Raw genomic sequence first — 12,390 nt, forward strand, 5'->3', positions numbered from 1 at the left:
TCGTCACCACGCCGTCGTGCCGACGGAACTCTTCCCCGACACTTGCTGGATCGGAGTCCGGGGATCGTCATCGAGCTGAACGTGTGCTAAAACTCGGAGGTGCCGTAGTTTCGGTGCTTGATCGGTCGGGCCATGAAGACGTACAACTACATCAACCGCGTTGTCATAACGCTTCCGCTGTCGGTCTACGAGGGTACGTAGATCACACTCTCCCCTCTTGTTGCTATGCATCACCATGATCTTGCGTGTGCGCAGGAAATTTTTTGAAATTACTACGTTCGCCAACAATACAAACAAACCTAACCCTTTGTTACTTCTAATCTAAGCCTTAGTTTGCAGATCGGATGGCGAGGGAAGGTGAGAGCTTAGAGCGACAGAGGCGACGACGATGGCGGCTCAATGGCGGGGTGCTCTGGTGGTCCGGGGCAGCGGCGCAGACGTCGGGCGGATGCGGCGAAGCGAGGGCGTCACGGTGGTGGTGAAGACGGAGGTCGGTGGCGATAGGAACGAGTAGGAGGCTCGAGGCGGCTTCGGTGCTCCGGCAGGAGCTCGGGGTGTCGGGGCGTCGCTGTGGAACAAAATAGGGGGCAAGACCATGTCAAAAGGTGGCGTAGGGTTGAGGGGGTCGTCTGGAAAGGTTTGAGGGCAGGAGGTCACTCACTGTTGATGGCAGTGGCAACGAACGGAGGCGGCAGGCGGTGAGATCGGCTAGGATGTGGTGAGGGCTGTGGTGGGTTTTGGAGTAGGGTTTTACGAGGTGCGAGAGAGGAGACCGAGGGCTTTATATAGGGTATCTTCATGGACGAGGGGGCGAAGCGGAGCGCGATCCCGCGAAGATCGGAACCACGGCGGTGCTCTGGACGTGCTCCGGTTTCGCGTGGCGTGCGCGAGGGGAAAGGGATGAGGGCAGGCCCCATGGTCAGTGAGAGAATGGAGAGAGGGGCGATCGGGCGGCCGATCGGGAGGCGTTCGGGCGCTACCGCGCTAGGGCAGGTCCTTGCGGTCATGGTGGGTTGCGGCTCGGCGCTGGCTGGCCTGGCTGGCGCCTGTTTTTTTTAATTTCTACAGAGGGAAAAATAAATAGAGAGAAAATAAAATATAACTTTATATAGGACATATATATATATATATCAAAATAGTCAGAAAAACTAACTCTAAAAGGTGAACTATTTTTCAGAGGTGAAAAAAACTTTATAAAAACCATTTTTTAAAATTCCATATAAATCCAAATTTGAATTCAAACTTTTGGCATTATTTTCTTCTGACATTTTTGGAGTGTCATTTTGGCCCCTCTTATACTTTTGAACAAGTATTTGTCAAGGATTTTTGAAATGAATTCAAATGCCAATTTGAATCCAAATTCAAGCAAAACTCAAATGCCTCTGAAAATTTCCAAATGCCACACAATTCAATAAAAATGCATAGATGCTTAGCTAATAATTGTAAAACATTCCAAATTGAAAATTGGGGATGTTACAAGAATCCTCGTAATTTGCAACATTACCGGGTTTGGTTTCCAAACCATACCCAAGATCTAAGCAAATCAGTTGGAATCCTTCCTAATGTGCCGAACCCAAGAACAGACAACACAAAATATTTTGACGTGCACAACGAAGCAAAATGACCCTTCCGTAAATATTTCTGACATGTATTTCATCTACCATTTCTGAAATCATTTGATCAAAATCCTCATTAGCATGCTGAGAGGAGGGCATAACTATGTCAGAAAGCCCACTTGCAGGTCAGCCGCATCGTGAAGGTTCAACAGGGTCCGTGGCACGCACATTACACTGCCCAACATGGCATGTGATGTCCACATTTGAAGTGGCGAAATTCCCGCCTGAGGATGATGGCGCCCGATTAGCTGGTGAAAGATCTTGCATCATAACAAAGGAGATAGACGACAACATCATCGTCCACTAGATATTTGCCGGCAGCATGGTATGAATAACGACCCTCTCATGACGAGGAATAGAAGAACCAGTCATTTCTGTTGTTTCAAAGCAATTTTGAGTGGCTGGATAGCGATAGCGTTGACAAGATGGGTAGTTTCGAAATGTAGCAAAGGAAAATTTCTTGCAAATTGGCCAATCAAATTGAACTAAAGACTTTGTCAGCTTAGAATGCATGGCAAGCAGACCAAGAGCAGCATGACGTTTGGAAGGAATAACAATGATCCATTCTGCATCACACACCAATTTCCAGATCTTGAACTCGCGAGTCCAATTCGGGCCACCATTACCCCAAAGATGAAAACAACATTTAAAATAATCATAGGATAAGGATTGTAGCCTGAGGATAATCATTCCTACTGCCTTGCAAGAGACATGAAAGCCAAATACATTATCCTTGATAGGGAAAACCAGAAGCTAAATTGTCGATCCTCCAATTGCAGCCTCAATCGCCGCCGCTACCGAATCCTCATTGAGGAAAAAATCATGGCGACTACATGACACGACCATAGTAAAATAGCCAATGTCTTCCAAAGGATGCACCAAAAAACTAGTAGATTGAAAAACCTTATCAATAGAAGCCAAACGCTTGGAGAAATCCAAGCAAGGGTAGATCCATCGTTTGAACCCATAGGAGATGGGTATGAGCATGTAGATCCTGAGTCGCCAGACAGATCTATTGGAAATAGCCTAAAAATTTGTGGCTAGTGGAGTAGATCGCCGGAGGGAGGTGGAGATCGCCGAGGTGGGAGGCAGGTGGTGGCGCCATTGTCTATTTTGTTGTAGTCCTAGAGATCCAAACACCTCGCTCGACATTGCCGGAGGACAGAGGTCATCTCAATGCTCTGCTCACCTAGGTCACCATCGTCGACCATCTACACCAAAAACTAGTCGCCCTTGACGCACCGCATCGCCAGGACACCACTGCCGCCACCCACGACCGTCGGAGCCGCTGCCCCACAGGACCCAAGCCGCCCCGACATGCACGATCTTCTCTATAAGCGAGTGTGTGTTCTTCATTTCACTAAAAAAATGGTACACCTAGATCAGGTTTTTTAGATACAATTTATTTTGGTTTATGTCGAACTAGTACGTGATACGTCTCCAACGTATCTATAATTTTTGATTGCTCCATGCTATATTATCTACTGTTTTGGACTATATTGGGCTTTATTTTCCACTTTTATATTATTTTGGGACTAACCTATTAACCGGAGGCCCAGCCCAGAATTGATGTTTTTTTTGCCTATTTTAGTGTTTCGAAGAAACAGAATATCAGACGGAGTCCAAACGGAATAAAATCTTCGGGAACGTGATTTTCTCACCGAACGTGATCCAGGAGAATTGGACCCTGCTCCAAGGAACAAAAGAGGCGGTCACGAGGGTGGGGGGCGCCTCCCCCCCTAGGGCGCGCCCCCCTGCCTCGTGGGCCCCTCGTTGCTCCTCCGGCGTACTTCTTCCTCCTATATATACACACGTACCCCCAAACGATCAGGACAGGAGCCAAAAACCTAATTCCACCGCCGCAACTTTCTATATCCACGAGATCCCATCTTGGGGCCTGTTTCGGAGCTCCGCCGGAAGAGGGCCGTCATCACGGAGGGCTTCTACATCATCCTAGCCTCTCCGATGAAGTGTGAGTAGTTTACCTCAGACCTTCGGGTCCATAGTTAGTAGCTAGATGGCTTCTTCTCTCTTTTTGGATCTCAATACAATGTTCTCCCCCTCTCTTGTGGAGATCTATTCAATGTAATCTTCTTCTTTTGTGGTGTGTTTGTTGAGACCGATGAATTGTGGGTTTATGATCAAGTCTATCTATGAACAATATCTGAATCTTCTCTGAATTCTTTTATGTATGATTGGTTATCTTTGCAAGTCTCTTCGAATTATCCATTTGGTTTGGATAACTAGATTGGTAGTTCTTGCCATGTGAGAAGTGCTTAGCTTTGGGTTCGATCTTGCGGTGTTCTTTCCCAGTGACAGAAGGGGCAGCAAGACACGTATTGTATCATTGCCATCGAGGATAACAAGATGGGGTTTATTTCATATTGCATGAATTTATCTCTCTACATCATGTCATCTTGCTTAAAGCGCTACTCTGTTTTAACTTAATACTCTAGATGCATGCTGCATAGCGGTCGATGAGTGGAGTAATAGTAGTAGATGCAGAATCGTTTCGATCTACTTGTCATGGACGTGATGCCTATATACATGATCATGCCTAGATATTATCATAACTATGCTCAATTCTGTCAATTGCTCAACAGTAATTTGTTCACCCACCCTAGAAAACTTATGCTCTCGAGAGAAGCCACTAGTGAAACCTATGGCCCCGGGTCTGTTCTTATCATATCAATCTCCATCACTTTAATCTTGTTTTGTTTTTACTTTTCCTTTTACTTTTCACTTTGCATCTTTATATCAGAAATACCAAAAATATTATCTATTGGATCTCACTTCCGTAAGTGACCGTGAAGGGATTGACAACCCCTAATCGCGTTGGTTGCGTTGAGCTCTTTGTGTTGTGTAGGTACGAGGGACTTGCACGTGGCCTCCTACTGGATTGATACCTTGGTTCTCAAACACTGAGGGAAATACTTACACTACTCTACTGCATCATCCCTTCCTCTTCAGGGAAAACCAACGCAAGCTCAAGACGTAGCAAGAAGGATTTCTGGCGCCGTTGCCGGGGAGGTTCGTGCAAGTCAAGATTTGACTCTCGACAACGAGCCATTTCTGGCGTCGTTGCCGGGGAGTCTACGCAAAAAGTCAACATACCAAGTACCCATCACAATCCCTATCTCCCGCATTACATTATTTTCCATTTGCCTCTCGTTTTCCTCTCCACCAATTCACCCTTGCCGTTTTATTCACCCTCTCTCTCTATCCTCCCTCTCCTTTCCGCTTGCCTTTTGTTTGCTTGTATGGTTGGAATAGTTGTTTATTTATTACTAAACAGAGAACTTAAGATCTATGGATCCTCATCCGCTTGCCAATCTTTTTAAGGGATCCAATTATGATGAACCAATTCCTAGTGATTTGGATGCACTAGATTATCTTTATAAGCTTTTGCCTGGAATCCGTAAATCTGAAAATCGTGAAGTGCTTTATGAAGTGACTCATGATAGATCTTTGAATAAAAAGCATTATTGCAATGATTTTATTATAAATTCTGTTGATGTCAATTGTGCTAATAAGATGCAAAACCCTAAGCTTGGGGATGCTAGTTTTGCTATGTCTACTACTTGTTGCAATGATTATGATTGGGGTGATCTTGAAAATTTATTTAAACCCCATGATGAATATGAGATTGATAATAGTGTTTGCAATATTATTGAAAGTAGGTTTGGAAGAGTGTCAACTTTAGATCCCACATATTTGGAGAATGTTCAATCTTATGAAAATCTTGATAAAAGTGGGTTTGGAAAGGTCATGACTTTAGTTAATGTTAATCCCACTATTTTGGAAGAGTGTAAACTTTGCATGCATATGGATCGTGTTGAAAATATTTTGTGTGATAGCTATTTCGTTGAATTTTCTTATGATCCCTCATGCAATTACTATGAGAGAGTAAAATATGGTTGTAGAAATCTTCATGTTACTAAATTACCTCTTGTTATGTTGAGATTGCTATTGTTTCTTTCCGCTTCCTTGCATCTGCTAGTTTTTGCTTTCCTTGAAAATTTGTTTTCCTATAAGATGCCTATGCATAGTAAGTATGTTAGACTTAGATGTGTTTGTCACATGTTTTATGATGCCCTCTTTGTGCTTCAATTCTTGTCTTTCATGTGAGCATCATTAAAATTATCAATGCCTAGCTAAGAAGGCTTTAAAGAAAAGAGCTTATTGGGAGACAACCCAATATTTTTCCTTGCTGTTATTTAATAAATAAATTATTTATCCTCTGTTTTTGTTGTGTTTTTTGTGTTTAATTAGTGTTTGTGCCAAGTAGAACCGTTGGGAAGACTTGGGGAAAGTCTTGTTGAACTTGCTGTAAAAACCAGAAACTTTAGCGCTCACGAGAACTGCTGTTATTTTTATTTGAAGAGTGTTATTTAGTAAATTATTTTTGCAGATGATTAATAGATAAATTCCTGACGTCCTGAAATTTATTTTATAATTTTTGGGGTTCCAGATCTTGCGCTAGCTACATATTACTACAGACTGTTCTGTTTTTGACAGATTCTGTTTTTCGTGTGTTGTTTGCTTATTTTGATGAATCTATGGCTAGTAAAATAGTTCATAATCCATAGAGAAGTTTGAATACAGTAGGTTTAACACAAATATAAATAAATAATGAGTTAATTACAGTACCTTGAAGTGGTCTTTTGTTTTCTTTCGCTAACGGAGCTCACGAGTTTTCTATTTTGAGTTTTGTGTTGTGAAGTTTTCAAGTTTTGGGTAAATTCTTTTGATGGATTATGGAACAAGGAGTGGCAAGAGCCTAAGCTTGGGGATTCCCATGGAACCCCCAAGATAATCCAAGGACACCAAAAAGTCAAAGCTTGGGGATGCCCCGGAAGGCATCCCCTCTTTCATCCACTTCCATCGGTAATTTACTTGGAGCTATATTTTTATTCACCAACATGATATGTGTTTTGCTTGGAGCGTCTTGTATTATTTGTGTCTTTATTTGTTAGTATGCCACAATAATCCTTGCTGTACACACCTTTTGAGAGAGCCATACATGAATTAAAATTTGATAGAATACTCTATGTGCTTCACTTATATCTTTTGAGCTATGTAGTTTTGCTCTATGCACTTCACTTATATCTTTTGAGCGTTATAATTTTGCTCTATGTGCTTCACTTAGATCTTTTAGAGCACGGTGGTGGTTTGTTTTAAAGAAACTATTGATCTCTCATGCTTCACTTAAATTATTTTGAGAGTCTTAATAGCATGGTAATGTGCTTAATATAAATATGCTTGGTGTTCAAGATATGTGAAATTTTCTTTTGAGTGCGTTGAATACTAAGATAATATTGAAGCATGATAATTGTTTTGAGATATGGAGGTGATAATATTAGAGTTATGCTAGTTTAGTAGTTGTGAATTTAAAGAATACTTGTGTTAAAGTTTGTGATTCCCATAGCATGCACGTATGGTGAACCGTTATGTGATGAAGTCGGAGCATAATTTATTTATTGATTGTCTTCCTTATGAGTGGCGGTCGGGGACGAGCGATGGTCTTTTCCTACCAATATATCCCCCTAGGAGCATGCGCGTAATACTTTGCTTTGATAACTTCTAGATTTTTGCAATAAGTATATGAGTTCTTTATGACTAATGTTGAGTCCATGGATTATATGCACTTTTTCCCATGCTTCCACCATTGCTAGCCTCTCTAATACCGCGCACCTTTCGCCGGTATCATACACCCACCATATACCTTCCTCAAAACAGTCACCATACCTACCTATCATGGCATTTCCATAGCCATTCCGAGATATATTGCCATGCAACTTTCCACCTTTCCATTTATTATGACACGCTCCATCATTGTCATATTGCTAGCATGATCATGTAGTTGACATCGTATTTGTGGCAAAGCCACTATTCATAATTCTTTCATACATGTCACTCTTGATTCATTGCATATCTTGGTACACCGCCGGAGGCATTCATATAGAGTCATATTTGTTCTAAGTATCGAGTTGTAATTGTTGAGTTGTAAAAAAAATAAAAGTGTGATGATCATCATTTTCTAGAGCATTGTCCCAAGTGAGGAAAGGATGATGGAGACTATGATTCCCCCATAAGTCGGGAAGAGACTCCGGACGAAAAAAAAGAGGCCATAAAAAAGGCCCAAATAAAAAAATGAGAGAAAAAGAGAGAAGGGACAATGTTACTATCCTTTTACCACACTTGTGCTTCAAAGTAGCACCATGATCTTCATGATAGAGAGTCTCTCGTTATGTCACTTTCATATACCAGTGGGGATTTTTCATTATAGAACTTGGCTTGTATATTCCAATGATGGGCTTCCTCAAATTGCCCTAGGTCTTCATGAGGAAGCGAGTTGGATGCACACCCACTTAGTTTCTTTTGATGAGCTTTCATATACTTATAGCTCTAGTGCATCCGTTGCATGGCAATCCCTACTCACTCGCATTGATATCTATTGATGGGCCTCTCCATAGCCCGTTGATACGCCTAGTTGATGTGAGACTATCTTCCCCTCTTTTTGTCTTCTCCACAACCACCATTCTATTCCACATAGTGCTATGTCCATGGCTCACGCTCATGTATTGCGTGAAGATTGAAAAAGTTTTGAAAAAGTTAGAGTATGAAACAATTGCTTGGCTTGTCATCGGGGTTGTGCATGATTTAAATACTTTGTGTGGTGAAGATAGAGCATAGCCAGACTATATGATTTTGTAGGGATAACTTTCTTTGGCCATGTTATTTTGAGAAGACATAATTACTTTATTAGTATGCTTGAAGTGTTATTATTCTTTATGTCAATATGAACTTTTGTCTTGAATCTTTCTAATCTGAATACCCATACCACAATTAAGAAATTTTGCATTGAAATTATGCCAAGTAGCACTCCGCATCAAAAATTCTCTTTTTATCATTTACCTACTTGAGGACGAGCAGGAATTAAGCTTGGGGATGCCTGATACGTCTCCAACGTATCTATAATTTTTGATTGCTCCATGCTATATTATCTACTGTTTTGGACTATATTGGGCTTTATTTTCCACTTTTATATTATTTTTGGGACTAACCTATTAACCGGAGGCCCAGCCCATAATTGCTGTTTTTTTGCCTATTTCAGTGTTTCGAAGAAACAGAATATCAGATGGAGTCCAAACGGAATAAAATCTTCGGGAACGTGATTTTCTCACCGAACATGATCCAGGAGACTTGGACCCTGCTCCAAGGAACAAAAGAGGCGGTCACGAGGGTGGGGGCGCCCCCCCCCCCCCCCCCCCGGGGCGCGCCCCCTGCCTCGTGGGCCCATCGTTGCTCCTCCGACGTACTTCTTCCTCCTATATATACACACATACCCCCAAACGATCAGGATAGGAGCCAATCACATGCATAAATAACATAAAACTGATATATATACCTGATAAGTCTCAACGGAAACAGTCAATCGGGTGTGGAGTCCCATCAACGCCATCGGCAGGTTGAGTGTAGACCGTAACCCTATACTATACTCTTACTCATCGTAGAATTATCTACAACATGATACGTTGCAGCCGTGTAGGTCAGTATATTGAATGTACTGGCAGGATCACTGTAAGAAAAACAGATGATAAAACTATACTATATGCAATATGGATATATGGCTCTATGTCTGAATTGTTTTGCATGAAAGTTGGTTTTATTTTCCCTACAACAAAGGAATATCAGGAGTCTTCACTACGGAGTTATGTACTATGACATGGTTCCGCCAACCAATGTCTCATAGCCCAAATCATCATAATTTGCCCATAATTAAGTTATCAATACGGTGTTGAGAGTTTTAAGATAGATCCAAGTCCACAGGCTCAATTTGTCCGTAACCAGGGACATGACTAATCGATTAGGTTTTAACTCTGTAGAGTGTTGTGCACTTTACCCACAAGATTTGATCCCTCTTTTTACGTTCTCACACTACATGATGTTGGGGAACAAGAAGAACGAAACATGGTCTTCCAAAGAGTTCCTCTAACCACTGCCCAGTGCCCATCCACTCCTACCGTAGTTCTACATTTGCTAACATTGCCCAGCCAGATTCACAACTAAGGTCAACCAAGCCAGAGCCCATAGTGACTTGCGGTTGCATAGGTAAGCTTCCGGGCATGAAGTATTCTTCCGTCTCTTTGAGTCTGGGTGAAGCTCTCCCTAAGATGTTACACTGGTTGCTCCAGGGTGCCCATCAAATCAATCCTTCACCAAGTAGTGTGAACTAAATTCTTCTCTCAAGTCTTGAAGTCTTGAGGTCTTGAAGATGCAGTCCTTTCAGATGCCATTATGAATTTGTTTTCATTGACGTAGAGCCTTCCAATCTCACACCACTCCCAAACACTCATACCAACCCCGTCTACTATAGCATAGCATTTAAACTAAACAACGCCGTGGGCTTGGTGACAGGATGATGGGTTCCTACCTCATGCATACTACTCAACTACTAGGATTCAATTCACTACTCGAGGGATTGATGAAAAGTTGGCACTAAATGCAAATAAAATCATAGGTATAAAACAACATGGTCAAAGTGAACTTGCCTGGTAAGTTGATGAAGATAATGACACTCTCAAAAATAACTTGATATTATCCGCCACTCTGATGTAAATCTATTAAGTCAAACATAGCATTCATATAAATAAACATACTAGCAAGCAATTCTAACACTCACAATAAAAATCCACAAATAAAAGAAACAAAGAAATCAATAAGAAAACAAAATAGAAATCCAAAGAAAATTCCAAAGAAAACTACAAGGAAACTATAGAGTTTTTACTACAACCAACACAATAGTAGTTTTTGACCTAATTAAACATAAGAACAAATAAAATAATTAAATAATAAATTAACAGAAAAGAAATAGAGAAGCTTTTACAAAACTATAACTATGACCTATACATGTTTTCATGCAAAACTAAAGAAAATAAAATTTTAAAATAAAAAATATTTTTTCTTTTGTTGACTAAAAGGAACAAAACTAAATTTGTCAAAAGTGACAAAAAGAAATAATTGAAAAACAATTAAAAGTAAAAGTTTAAAGATAAAACAAAACTAAGTCACAACAGTACTGTTTTTCCTAAAACCTGAATTTAGAATTTTCTAAAGTTTCCCAAATCAAACCAACTGCTAGAAAAAACCATAAGTGACCAGGGGAAAAAGAATTAATTCAAAAACTATTTTTAAACTCAAGTTTTTCACAAAACAGGGTTTAAGGCCAATTCATGCAAATTGAAATTTAAAATTTTCAAATATGGCCAAACTTGGTATCTATGGAAACTTTAAGAAATTAACAGACTACTGCAAAAAGATTAAAATATTAAATATCCTAGGAGATATGGATTTTATAAGGTTGAAACTTTTCTGTTTTTAAAAGAAGAAACAAAAATAAACGAAACAAGCAACTGCTACGTGTCAGGTTGTTACTGGGCGTAAGGGTGTGCGTTCTGTAACTAAATGATGCTCGTCCATATTATTACTAAACTGCTAACACGTGTACCAATAAAAGAAAATGGCGTACTGCTACGTCTTGAGCTTGCGTTAGTTTTCCCTGAAGAGGAAGGGACGATGCAGCAGAGTAGTGTAAGTATTTCCCTCAGTTTTTGAGAACCAAGGTATCAGTCCAGTAGGAGGCCACGCGCAAGTCCCTCCTACCTACACAACACAAAGAGCTCAATGCAACCAACGCGATTAGGGGTTTTCAATCCCTTCACGGTCACTTACGGAACTGAGATCCAATAGATAATATTTTTGGTATTTTGATATAAAGATGCAAAGTGAAAAGTAAAAGGCAATGTAAAAACAAAACAAGATTAAAGTGATGGAGATTGATATGATGAGAATAGACCCGGGGGCCATAGGTTTCACTAGTGGCTTCTCTCGAGAGCATAAGTTTTCTACGGTGGGTGAACAAATTACTGTTGAGCAATTGAAAGAATTGAGCATAGTTATGAGAATATCTAGGCATGATCATGTATATAGGCATCACGTCCATGACAAGTAGATCGAAATGATTCTTCATCTACTACTATTACTCCACTCATCGTCCACTATCTAGCATGCATCTAGAGCATTGATGTACTGTGTGTGCCAGCATACTGATCTAGGGATGGCACAGATACACAGAGGCTCGACCGTTTGAGGTCGGTTCACTACAAAGATGGTATCAGAGCACATGTTGACTGTAGGACGTGAGCCTTGAAAATGGCTTAGTACTATGAAGACCCCCATAGGAACAACTTTTAATTTATACTACTCTCGTAACTCTTGAATTCTTTTACTAAACCTTCCTTATTCCAAATTATAGATGGAGAGCTACATTTTGAACAAAAGAGAACACTATGAGAAGGTTCTTGGAGCCCCATTCCTTGTGGAGCTAGTCAGACTGCTAAAGCTGCGGACACCCGAGATCAAGGCAACTAAGAGGAAGCCTGGATCATGGGGAGTCAATACCCAAGTTTTTGGCCGTAAAGAAGACCCCAAGACTGCAGACATCATCTTTGGAATGCTAAACCGTGACTGTGATATGGGAATAAACACTACCGTCCATGATGCTATTGCTCGCTTATGCTATCGGCATCATGTTGCACTAAATCAACACTACTTTGGAAGGGTTTGATGGCAGAAGGTCGATGGAACATATATTGCCCTGACGGAAGCGCAGAAGATGAGGTTCTCCCCACTATTGGTGTATAACCAGGATCTGGAACAATATGTCAAGAATCTTCAGATGGACCTTCTGGAAGCCTTGTTTGACAATGAA

This window comes from Triticum urartu, chromosome 3, assembly GCF_003073215.2.
Source record: "Triticum urartu cultivar G1812 chromosome 3, Tu2.1, whole genome shotgun sequence".
NCBI classification, from domain to species: domain Eukaryota; kingdom Viridiplantae; phylum Streptophyta; class Magnoliopsida; order Poales; family Poaceae; genus Triticum; species Triticum urartu.